At 52.0% G+C, this 10000-nt stretch overlaps 6 non-coding genes and 3 pseudogenes across 6 annotated transcripts; all 9 read left to right on the top strand.

Moving 5' to 3' along the window:
* Positions 1 to 432: 432 nt before the first annotated feature.
* Positions 433 to 551, top strand: LOC142188539 (5S ribosomal RNA). The gene has a single exon (XR_012712980.1). It is a non-coding gene; the product is annotated as a 5S ribosomal RNA (ribosomal RNA).
* A 727-nt stretch (positions 552 to 1278) lies between these two features.
* On the top strand, positions 1279 to 1387 carry LOC142188464 (5S ribosomal RNA; annotated as a pseudogene).
* A 721-nt stretch (positions 1388 to 2108) lies between these two features.
* Positions 2109 to 2227, top strand: LOC142188530 (5S ribosomal RNA). Its single transcript, XR_012712971.1, has one exon. It is a non-coding gene; the product is annotated as a 5S ribosomal RNA (ribosomal RNA).
* Positions 2228 to 2948: 721 nt separating this feature from the next.
* LOC142188515 (5S ribosomal RNA) lies at positions 2949 to 3067 on the top strand. Its single transcript, XR_012712958.1, has one exon. It is a non-coding gene; the product is annotated as a 5S ribosomal RNA (ribosomal RNA).
* A 721-nt stretch (positions 3068 to 3788) lies between these two features.
* On the top strand, positions 3789 to 3907 carry LOC142188484 (5S ribosomal RNA; annotated as a pseudogene).
* A 727-nt stretch (positions 3908 to 4634) lies between these two features.
* LOC142188479 (5S ribosomal RNA) lies at positions 4635 to 4753 on the top strand (annotated as a pseudogene).
* A 721-nt stretch (positions 4754 to 5474) lies between these two features.
* LOC142188454 (5S ribosomal RNA) lies at positions 5475 to 5593 on the top strand. The gene has a single exon (XR_012712934.1). It is a non-coding gene; the product is annotated as a 5S ribosomal RNA (ribosomal RNA).
* Positions 5594 to 6314: 721 nt separating this feature from the next.
* LOC142188517 (5S ribosomal RNA) lies at positions 6315 to 6433 on the top strand. The gene has a single exon (XR_012712960.1). It is a non-coding gene; the product is annotated as a 5S ribosomal RNA (ribosomal RNA).
* A 721-nt stretch (positions 6434 to 7154) lies between these two features.
* LOC142188543 (5S ribosomal RNA) lies at positions 7155 to 7273 on the top strand. The gene has a single exon (XR_012712984.1). It is a non-coding gene; the product is annotated as a 5S ribosomal RNA (ribosomal RNA).
* Positions 7274 to 10000: the final 2727 nt, after the last annotated feature.

The raw sequence follows: 10000 nt of genomic DNA, 5'->3' as shown, positions 1-10000 counted from the left end.
CAGACCAATTTACAGGGCAACACAGGCTGAACATCTTTGCAGGCAACGCGTCCTAGGAAAAGAGAAGCCGATTGAAAAGCAGCTTCGCTTCCTGGCACGGGCAACCATCTCACCTTCTTCCTTAGCCGACTCCTGGACAACGGGCTCCGGCCCAGCTTGCTCTTTCTTTCACCCCCGGGATGGTTTCTTAGCCCTGCGCAGACCCTGCGCCCAGCCCTTTTGAAAGAGGGCGGCTGCGGCCTGTGACTGGTTGCTGAACCACACCTGTGGGTATAAGGGCCGCCCCCAGCCCTTGCACTGCTCCTGCTGGAATATGAAGTTCTCTTAAGAGAAGGCAAAAAGTGAAGAAAAAGGCCGAGCGTGGAGTAGTGCAAAGAGCTGTCGGCAGCCAGGCTGCAAAGTAGAAGAGGAGTAAGTGAGAAGCTTGTCTCTGCCTACGGCCACACCACCCTGAACACGCCCGATCTTGTCTGATCTCGGAAGCTAAGCAGGGTCGGGCCTGGTTAGTACTTGGATGGGAGATCGCCTGGGAATACCAGGTGCTGTAGGCTTTTGCTTTTCCTCACTTCCACCAGCAGGGGGTCACTCTCCTCTATGCCATTTTTACATTCACTTTTTACACTGCACACTTGCTTCTTTTACATTCGCTTTCTCTCTTGCACTCTTTAGTCCTTGCAAAATCCTAGTATTCTCATTCGTATCGCTATCACTCTTAGCAGCTGCAGCTGCAGCCGCAGCGGGCTTGGTGGCCACCAGCGTTGTGGCTTTTTACTTTTAATAATAGCAGGCTTCATTTCCATAGCATCTGGGCCTCCCGCCGGGCTGGAGGCCATAGCTAGTAACCTGCAGACCAATTTACAGGGCAACACAGGCTGAACATCTTTGCAGGCAACACGCCCTAGGAAAAGAGAAGCCGACTGAAAAGCAGCTTTGCTTCCAGGCACGGGCAACCATCTCACCTTCTTCCTTAGCCGACTCCTGGACAACGGGCTCCGGCCCAGCTTGCTCTTTCTTTCACCCCCGGGATGGTTTCTTAGCCCTGCGCAGACCCTGCGCCCAGCCCTTTTGAAAGAGGGCGGCTGCGGCCTGTGACTGGTTGCTGAACCACACCTGTGGGTATAAGGGCCGCCCCCAGCCCTTGCACTGCTCCTGCTGGAATATGAAGTTCCCTTAAGAGAAGGCAAAAAGTGAAGAAAAAGGCTTAGCGTGGAGTAGTGCAAAGAGCTGCCGGCAGCCAGGCTGCAAAGTAGAAGAGGAGTAAGTGAGAGGCCTGTCTCTGCCTACGGCCACACCACCCTGAACATGCCCGATCTCGGAAGCTAAGCAGGGTCGGGCCTGGTTAGTACTTGGATGGGAGACCGCCTGGGAATACCAGGTGCTGTAGGCTTTTGCTTTTCCTCACTTCCACCAGCAGGGGGTCACTCTCCTCTATGCCATTTTTACATTCACTTTTTACACTGCACACTTGCTTCTTTTACATTCGCTTTCTCTCTTGCACTCTTTAGTCCTTGCAAAATCCTAGTATTCTCATTCGTACCGCTATCACTCTTAGCAGCTGCAGCCGCAGCGGGCATGGTGGCCACCAGCGTTGTGGCTTTTTACTTTTAATAATAGCAGGCTTCATTTCCATAGCATCTGGGCCTCCCGCCGGGCTGGAGGCCATAGCTAGTAACCTGCAGACCAATTTACAGGGCAACACAGGCTGAACATCTTTGCAGGCAACGCGCCCTAGGAAAAGAGAAGCCGACTGAAAAGCAGCTTCGCTTCCAGGCACGGGCAACCATCTCACCTTCTTCCTCAGCCGACTCCTGGACAACGGGCTCCGGCCCAGCTTGCTCTTTCTTTCACCCCCGGGATGGTTTCTTAGCCCTGCGCAGACCCTGCGCCCAGCCCTTTTGAAAGAGGGCGGCTGCGGCCTGTGACTGATTGCTGAACCACACCTGTGGGTATAAGGGCCGCCCCCAGCCCTTGCACTGCTCCTGCTGGAATATGAAGTTCAGTTAAGAGAAGGCAAAAAGTTAAGTAAAAGGCCTAGCTTGGAGTAGTGCAAAGAGCTGCCGGCAGCCAGGCTGCAAAGTAGAAGAGGAGTAAGTGAAAGGCTTGTCTCTGCCTACGGCCACACCACCCTGAACACGCCCGATCTCGTCTGATCTCGGAAGCTAAGCAGGGTCGGGCCTGGTTAGTACTTGGATGGGAGACCGCCTGGGAATACCAGGTGCTGTAGGCTTTTGCTTTTCCTCACTTCCACCAGCAGGGGGTCACTCTCCTCTATGCCATTTTTACATTCACTTTTTACACTGCACACTTGCTTCTTTTACATTCGCTTTCTCTCTTGCACTCTTTAGTCCTTGCAAAATCCTAGTATTCTCATTCATACCTCTATCACTCTTAGCAGCTGCAGCCGCAGCGGGCGTGGTGGCCACCAGCGTTGTGGCTTTTTACTTTTAATAATAGCAGGCTTCATTTCCATAGCATCTGGGCCTCCCGCCGGGCTGGAGGCCATAGCTAGTAACCTGCAGACCAATTTACAGGGCAACACAGGCTGAACATCTTTGCAGGCAACGCGCCCTAGGAAAAGAGAAGCCGACTGAAAAGCAGCTTCGCTTCCAGGCACGGGCAACCATCTCACCTTCTTCCTTAGCCGACTCCTGGACAACGGGCTCCGGCCCAGCTTGCTCTTTCTTTCACCCCCGGGATGGTTTCTTAGCCCTGCGCAGACCCTGCGCCCAGCCCTTTTGAAAGAGGGCGGCTGCGGCCTGTGACTGGTTGCTGAACCACACCTGTGGGTATAAGGGCCGCCCCCAGCCCTTGCACTGCTCCTGCTGGAATATGAAGTTCTCTTAAGAGAAGGCAAAAAGTGAAGAAAAAGGCCGAGCGTGGAGTAGTGCAAAGAGCTGTCGGCAGCCAGGCTGCAAAGTAGAAGAGGAGTAAGTGAGAAGCTTGTCTCTGCCTACGGCCACACCACCCTGAACACGCCCGATCTTGTCTGATCTCGGAAGCTAAGCAGGGTCGGGCCTGGTTAGTACTTGGATGGGAGACCGCCTGGGAATACCAGGTGCTGTAGGCTTTTGCTTTTCCTCACTTCCACCAGCAGGGGGTCACTCTCCTCTATGCCATTTTTACATTCACTTTTTACACTGCACACTTGCTTCTTTTACATTCGCTTTCTCTCTTGCACTCTTTAGTCCTTGCAAAATCCTAGTATTCTCATTCGTACCTCTATCACTCTTAGCAGCTGCAGCCGCAGCGGGCGTGGTGGCCACCAGCGTTGTGGCTTTTTACTTTTAATAATAGCAGGCTTCATTTCCATAGCATCTGGGCCTCCCGCCGGGCTGGAGGCCATAGCTAGTAACCTGCAGACCAATTTACAGGGCAACACAGGCTGAACATCTTTGCAGGCAACGCGCCCTAGGAAAAGAGAAGCTGACTGAAAAGCAGCTTCGCTTCCAGGCACGGGCAACCATCTCACCTTCTTCCTTAGCCGACTCCTGGACAACGGGCTCCGGCCCAGCTTGCTCTTTCTTTCACCCCCGGGATGGTTTCTTAGCCCTGCGCAGACCCTGCGCCCAGCCCTTTTGAAAGAGGGCGGCTGCGGCCTGTGACTGGTTGCTGAACCACACCTGTGGGTATAAGGGCCGCCCCCAGCCCTTGCACTGCTCCTGCTGGAATATGAAGTTCAGTTAAGAGAAGGCAAAAAGTGAAGTAAAAGGCCTAGCTTGGAGTAGTGCAAAGAGCTGCCGGCAGCCAGGCTGCAAAGTAGAAGAGGAGTAAGTGAGACGCCCGTCCCTGCCTACGAACACACCACCCTGAACACGCCCGATCTCGGCTGATCTTGGAAGCTAAGCAGGGTTGGGCCTAGTTAGTACTTGGATGGGAGACCGCCTGGGAATACCAGTTGCTGTAGGCTTTTGCTTTTCCTCACTTCCACCAGCAGGGGGTCACTCTCCTCTATGCCATTTTTACATTCACTTTTTACACTGCACACTTGCTTCTTTTACATTCGCTTTCTCTCTTGCACTCTTTAGTCCTTGCAAAATCCTAGTATTCTCATTCGTATCGCTTTCACTCTTAGCAGCTGCAGCCGCGGCCGCAGCGGGCGTGGTGGCCACCAGCGTTGTGGCTTTTTACTTTTAATAATAGCAGGCTTCATTTCCATAGCATCTGGGCCTCCCGCCGGGCTGGAGGCCATAGCTAGTAACCTGCAGACCAATTTACAGGGCAACACAGGCTGAACATCTTTGCAGGCAACGCGCCCTAGGAAAAGAGAAGCCGACTGAAAAGCAGCTTCGCTTCCAGGCACGGGCAACCATCTCACCTTCTTCCTTAGCCGACTCCTGGACAACGGGCTCCGGCCCAGCTTGCTCTTTCTTTCACCCCCGGGATGGTTTCTTAGCCCTGCGTAGACTCTGCGCCCAGCCCTTTTGAAAGAGGGCGGCTGCGGCCTGTGACTGGTTGCTGAACCACACCTGTGGGTATAAGGGCCGCCCCCAGCCCTTGCACTGCTCCTGCTGGAATATGAAGTTCCCTTAAGAGAAGGCAAAAAGTGAAGAAAAAGGCCTAGCGTGGAGTAGTGCAAAAAGCTGCCGGCAGCCGGGCTGCAAAGTAGAAGAGGAGTAAGTGAGAGGCCTGTCTCTGCCTACGGCCACACCACCCTGAGCACGCCTGATCTCGACTGGTCTTGGAAGCTAAGCAGGGTCGGGCCTGGTTAGTACTTGGATGGGAGACCGCCTGGGAATATCAAGTGCTGTAAGCTTTTGCTTTGCCTCACTTCCACCAGCAGGGGGTCACTCTCCTCTATGCCATTTTTACATTCACTTTTTACACTGCACACTTGCTTCTTTTACATTCGCTTTCTTTCTTGCACTCTTTAGTCCTTGAAAAATCCTAGTATTCTCATTCGTACCGCTATCACTCTTAGCAGCTGCAGCCGCAGCGGGCGTGGTGGCCACCAGCGTTGTGGCTTTTTACTTTTAATAATAGCAGGCTTCATTTCCATAGCATCTGGGCCTCCCGCCGGGCTGGAGGCCATAGCTAGTAACCTGCAGACCAATTTACAGGGCAACACAGGCTGAACATCTTTGCAGGCAATGCGCCCTAGGAAAAGAGAAGCCGACTGAAAAGCAGCTTCGCTTCCAGGCACGGGCAACCATCTCACCTTCTTCCTTAGCCGACTCCTGGACAACGGGCTCCGGCCCAGCTTGCTCTTTCTTTCACCCCCGGGATGGTTTCTTAGCCCTGCGCAGACCCTGCACCCAGCCCTTTTGAAAGAGGGCGGCTGCGGCCTGTGACTGGTTGCTGAACCACACCTGTGGGTATAAGGGCCGCCCCAAGCCCTTGCACTGCTCCTGCTGGAATATGAAGTTCCCTTAAAAGAAGGCAAAAAGTGAAAAAAAAAGCCTAGCGTGGAGTAGTGCAAAGAGCTGCCGGCAGCCAGGCTGCAAAGTAGAAGAGGAGTAAGTGAGAAGCCTGTCTCTGCCTATGGCCACACCACCCTGAACACGCCCGATCTCGTCTGATCTTGGAATCTAAGCAGGGTCGGGCCTGGTTAGTACTTGGATGGGAGACCGCTTGGGAGTATCAGGTGCTGTAGGCTTTTGCTTTTCCTCACTTCCACCAGCAGGGGGTCACTCTCCTCTATGCCATTTTTACGTTCACTTTTTACACTGCACACTTGCTTCTTTTACATTCGCTTTCTCTCTTGCACTCTTTAGTCCTTGCAAAATCCTAGTATTCTCATTCGTACCGCTATCACTCTTAGCAGCTGCAGCCGCAGCGGGCATGGTGGCCACCAGCGTTGTGGCTTTTTACTTTTAATAATAGCAGGCTTCATTTCCATAGCATCTGGGCCTCCCGCCGGGCTGGAGGCCATAGCTAGTAACCTGCAGACCAATTTACAGGGCAACACAGGCTGAACATCTTTGCAGGCAACGCGCCCTAGGAAAAGAGAAGCCGACTGAAAAGCAGCTTCGCTTCCAGGCACGGGCAACCATCTCACCTTCTTCCTCAGCCGACTCCTGGACAACGGGCTCCGGCCCAGCTTGCTCTTTCTTTCACCCCCGGGATGGTTTCTTAGCCCTGCGCAGACCCTGCGCCCAGCCCTTTTGAAAGAGGGCGGCTGCGGCCTGTGACTGATTGCTGAACCACACCTGTGGGTATAAGGGCCGCCCCCAGCCCTTGCACTGCTCCTGCTGGAATATGAAGTTCAGTTAAGAGAAGGCAAAAAGTTAAGTAAAAGGCCTAGCTTGGAGTAGTGCAAAGAGCTGCCGGCAGCCAGGCTGCAAAGTAGAAGAGGAGTAAGTGAAAGGCTTGTCTCTGCCTACGGCCACACCACCCTGAACACGCCCGATCTCGTCTGATCTCGGAAGCTAAGCAGGGTCGGGCCTGGTTAGTACTTGGATGGGAGACCGCCTGGGAATACCAGGTGCTGTAGGCTTTTGCTTTTCCTCACTTCCACCAGCAGGGGGTCACTCTCCTCTATGCCATTTTTACATTCACTTTTTACACTGCACACTTGCTTCTTTTACATTCGCTTTCTCTCTTGCACTCTTTAGTCCTTGCAAAATCCTAGTATTCTCATTCATACCTCTATCACTCTTAGCAGCTGCAGCCGCAGCGGGCGTGGTGGCCACCAGCGTTGTGGCTTTTTACTTTTAATAATAGCAGGCTTCATTTCCATAGCATCTGGGCCTCCCGCCGGGCTGGAGGCCATAGCTAGTAACCTGCAGACCAATTTACAGGGCAACACAGGCTGAACATCTTTGCAGGCAACGCGCCCTAGGAAAAGAGAAGCCGACTGAAAAGCAGCTTCGCTTCCAGGCACGGGCAACCATCTCACCTTCTTCCTTAGCCGACTCCTGGACAACGGGCTCCGGCCCAGCTTGCTCTTTCTTTCACCCCCGGGATGGTTTCTTAGCCCTGCGCAGACCCTGCGCCCAGCCCTTTTGAAAGAGGGCGGCTGCGGCCTGTGACTGGTTGCTGAACCACACCTGTGGGTATAAGGGCCGCCCCCAGCCCTTGCACTGCTCCTGCTGGAATATGAAGTTCTCTTAAGAGAAGGCAAAAAGTGAAGAAAAAGGCCGAGCGTGGAGTAGTGCAAAGAGCTGTCGGCAGCCAGGCTGCAAAGTAGAAGAGGAGTAAGTGAGAAGCTTGTCTCTGGCTACGGCCACACCACCCTGAACACGCCCGATCTTGTCTGATCTCGGAAGCTAAGCAGGGTCGGGCCTGGTTAGTACTTGGATGGGAGACCGCCTGGGAATACCAGGTGCTGTAGGCTTTTGCTTTTCCTCACTTCCACCAGCAGGGGGTCACTCTCCTCTATGCCATTTTTACATTCACTTTTTACACTGCACACTTGCTTCTTTTACATTCGCTTTCTCTCTTGCACTCTTTAGTCCTTGCAAAATCCTAGTATTCTCATTCGTACTGTAATGTCTCGGTACTGCTAGTCCAATTCGCTCTACTCATCCTTGCAGACTGAGATAGCATGGACATTTTTGTATAAGGTAAATATTTTCCTCCCCCTTCATTCCTTCTATATATTTCTATTCTTCCAGAGCCAGCACATAGGGGGTCTATTAATGCGCCATCTTGTGGATGTTTTTGTGAACTGCACCTGCCTATACTTTGCCATTGTAATTTGAGTTGTTACTGTAAAGGGAGTGTCCATTATGATTAGCTGACCTCCAGGACCAATCAGGCTCCCTTGACTGGCCTGGAGGGAGAGTTGAGTGACCACCCTCTCTAGAGGGTGCTGGGGACGTTTTTGGCTGATGTCTTTTGTGTGGGGCTACAAGGCTAAGAGAGGATACACAGCTGGCAGACTGAGCACATGGAGCAAGAATGATGGCTGCCCACTATCAGGGTACACCAAGCAGAGATGCCTTCTCCTCTGTCCTCAAGGCCCTTCTCAGAGAGTGTTTTCCTCTGAAGCTCTAATCTTACAAGTGCTGAAGTTGATGGACTTGTCTTATCCGTACATCTGGGACCTCACACGTATATCTCTATCCAAGTAAGTCCTTGGGACAAATCTATAGTTAAGAAACCCATAGCTAGTCTGGCGGAAATTGAGGGTCTCCCGCTGCCGAATTGTATCTCCCCTTCTATATACGTGTACCCAGTTTGTTGAGGACTAACCCCCTGGATACAGGCCATCTTTACAAGTATATACAAGTTAACTGCCAAGCAACTACTATCCAAAGCATTCTGCCCCATCCTCTGCTAATTGGACACTACCTACAAAGATCGCTGTATTGTATGTGAAGAAGTCCTCCATATGTACATTTGTATTACTTTGTCCTGCTAGTAAAAAGAAAAGCAACGATTACCCCCGAAGCCTGGTTGTCTGTTGTCATTGTCAGATATCACGCAGGGGAGGGTAGTCGGGGACATCAAAAGGGAGAGCTGGTGCACATTTGGGACCCAGGGACTCCCCCTTGAAAGCCGGCCACATCGGATATAATCACCAGCGATACCAGCCCTGGCCCTCCTGAGTGTTGCAAACCCTTTATCCTGTTCGTGACGCCACAAAAAGTTAAAGGGTTTGCAACGCTCGGGAAGGCCAGGGCTGGTATCACGGTAATATATCCGATGTGGCCGGCTTTCAGGGGGGTCCCTGGGTCCCGAAAGTGCACCAAATCTCCTTTTTGATGTCCCCGACTACCCACCCCTGCTCTGATATCTGACAGTGACAACAGACAACCAGGCTTCGGGGGTAATTGTTGCTCTTTTTACTAGCAGGACGAGTTGATACAAATATACAGGTGACGGAGTGATTCTTCACATACAATACAGCGATCTTTATAGACAATGTCCACTTAATCAGGTGATGGAGCTTTGAGCAAGAATACCTTAGACTTGGTTAACTCGTAGTAGCTTGGGAAGTTAAACTTGTATATACTTGTAGGGATGGCCTCTATCCAGGGGGTTAGTCCTCAACAAAGCTGGGTACAAGTATATAGAAGAGGCGATACAAGTTATCGACGGCGGGGGACCCTCAATTTCCATCAGATTAGCTATGGGCTCCTTAAATATATATTTGTCCCAAAGACTTACTTGAATAAAGAAATACGTGTGGAGTTCCCAGATGTATGGATACCAGACGGCCTACTCGTAGAGACGTGGAGCTTCAGGGGAAAACACTCCCTGAGGAACATCTTGGAGGCAGAGGAAAAGGCATCTCTGCTTGGAGATTCAGAAGAAAGTATTCTCTGAGAAGAAGCTTGGGTACAGAGGAAAGGACGTCTCTGTTACAATTTCCCGGAGACTTAGCTGCCATTTTTACAGCTTCCCATGTGCTCAGCTCAACACCGAAGACATAAGACCAAAAAGTTCCCAACCCCCTCTCTAGAGTGGGCGGTCACTCAGCTCCGCCTCCAGGCCAGCCAAGCTCCCTTGAGTGGTCCTGGAGGTCATCTAATTATAATGGACACTCCCTTTACAGTGCCAGCTCAAATTACAATGACAAAGTATAGGCAGGTGTAGTTCACAAAAACATCCACAAGATGGCGCATTAATAGACCCCTGTGTGCTGGCTCTGGAAGAATAGAAATATATAGAAGGAATGAAGGGGGAGGAAAATATTTACCTTATATGAAAATGTCCATGCTATCTCGGTCTGCAAGGATTATTAGAGGGAATTGCACTAGCAGTACCGGGACATTACAGTACCGCTATCACTCTTAGCAGCTGCAGCCGCAGCGGGCGTGGTGGCCACCAGCGTTGTGGCTTTTTACTTTTAATAATAGCAGGCTTCATTTCCATAGCATCTGGGCCTCCCGCCGGGCTGGAGGCCATAGCTAGTAACCTGCAGACCAATTTACAGGGCAACACAGGCTGAACATCTTTGCAGGCAACGCGCCCTAGGAAAAGAGAAGCTGACTGAAAAGCAGCTTCGCTTCCAGGCACGGGCAACCATCTTACCTTCTTCCTTAGCCGACTCCTGGACAACGGGCTCCGGCCCAGCTTGCTCTTTCTTTCACCCCCGGGATGGTTTCTTAGCCCT

The sequence above is a fragment of the Leptodactylus fuscus genome, unplaced genomic scaffold (assembly GCF_031893055.1).
Source record: "Leptodactylus fuscus isolate aLepFus1 unplaced genomic scaffold, aLepFus1.hap2 HAP2_SCAFFOLD_473, whole genome shotgun sequence".
NCBI classification, from domain to species: domain Eukaryota; kingdom Metazoa; phylum Chordata; class Amphibia; order Anura; family Leptodactylidae; genus Leptodactylus; species Leptodactylus fuscus.
The sequence above is the reverse complement of the archived record's forward strand: the minus strand, read 5'-3'. Positions and strand labels throughout refer to the sequence as shown.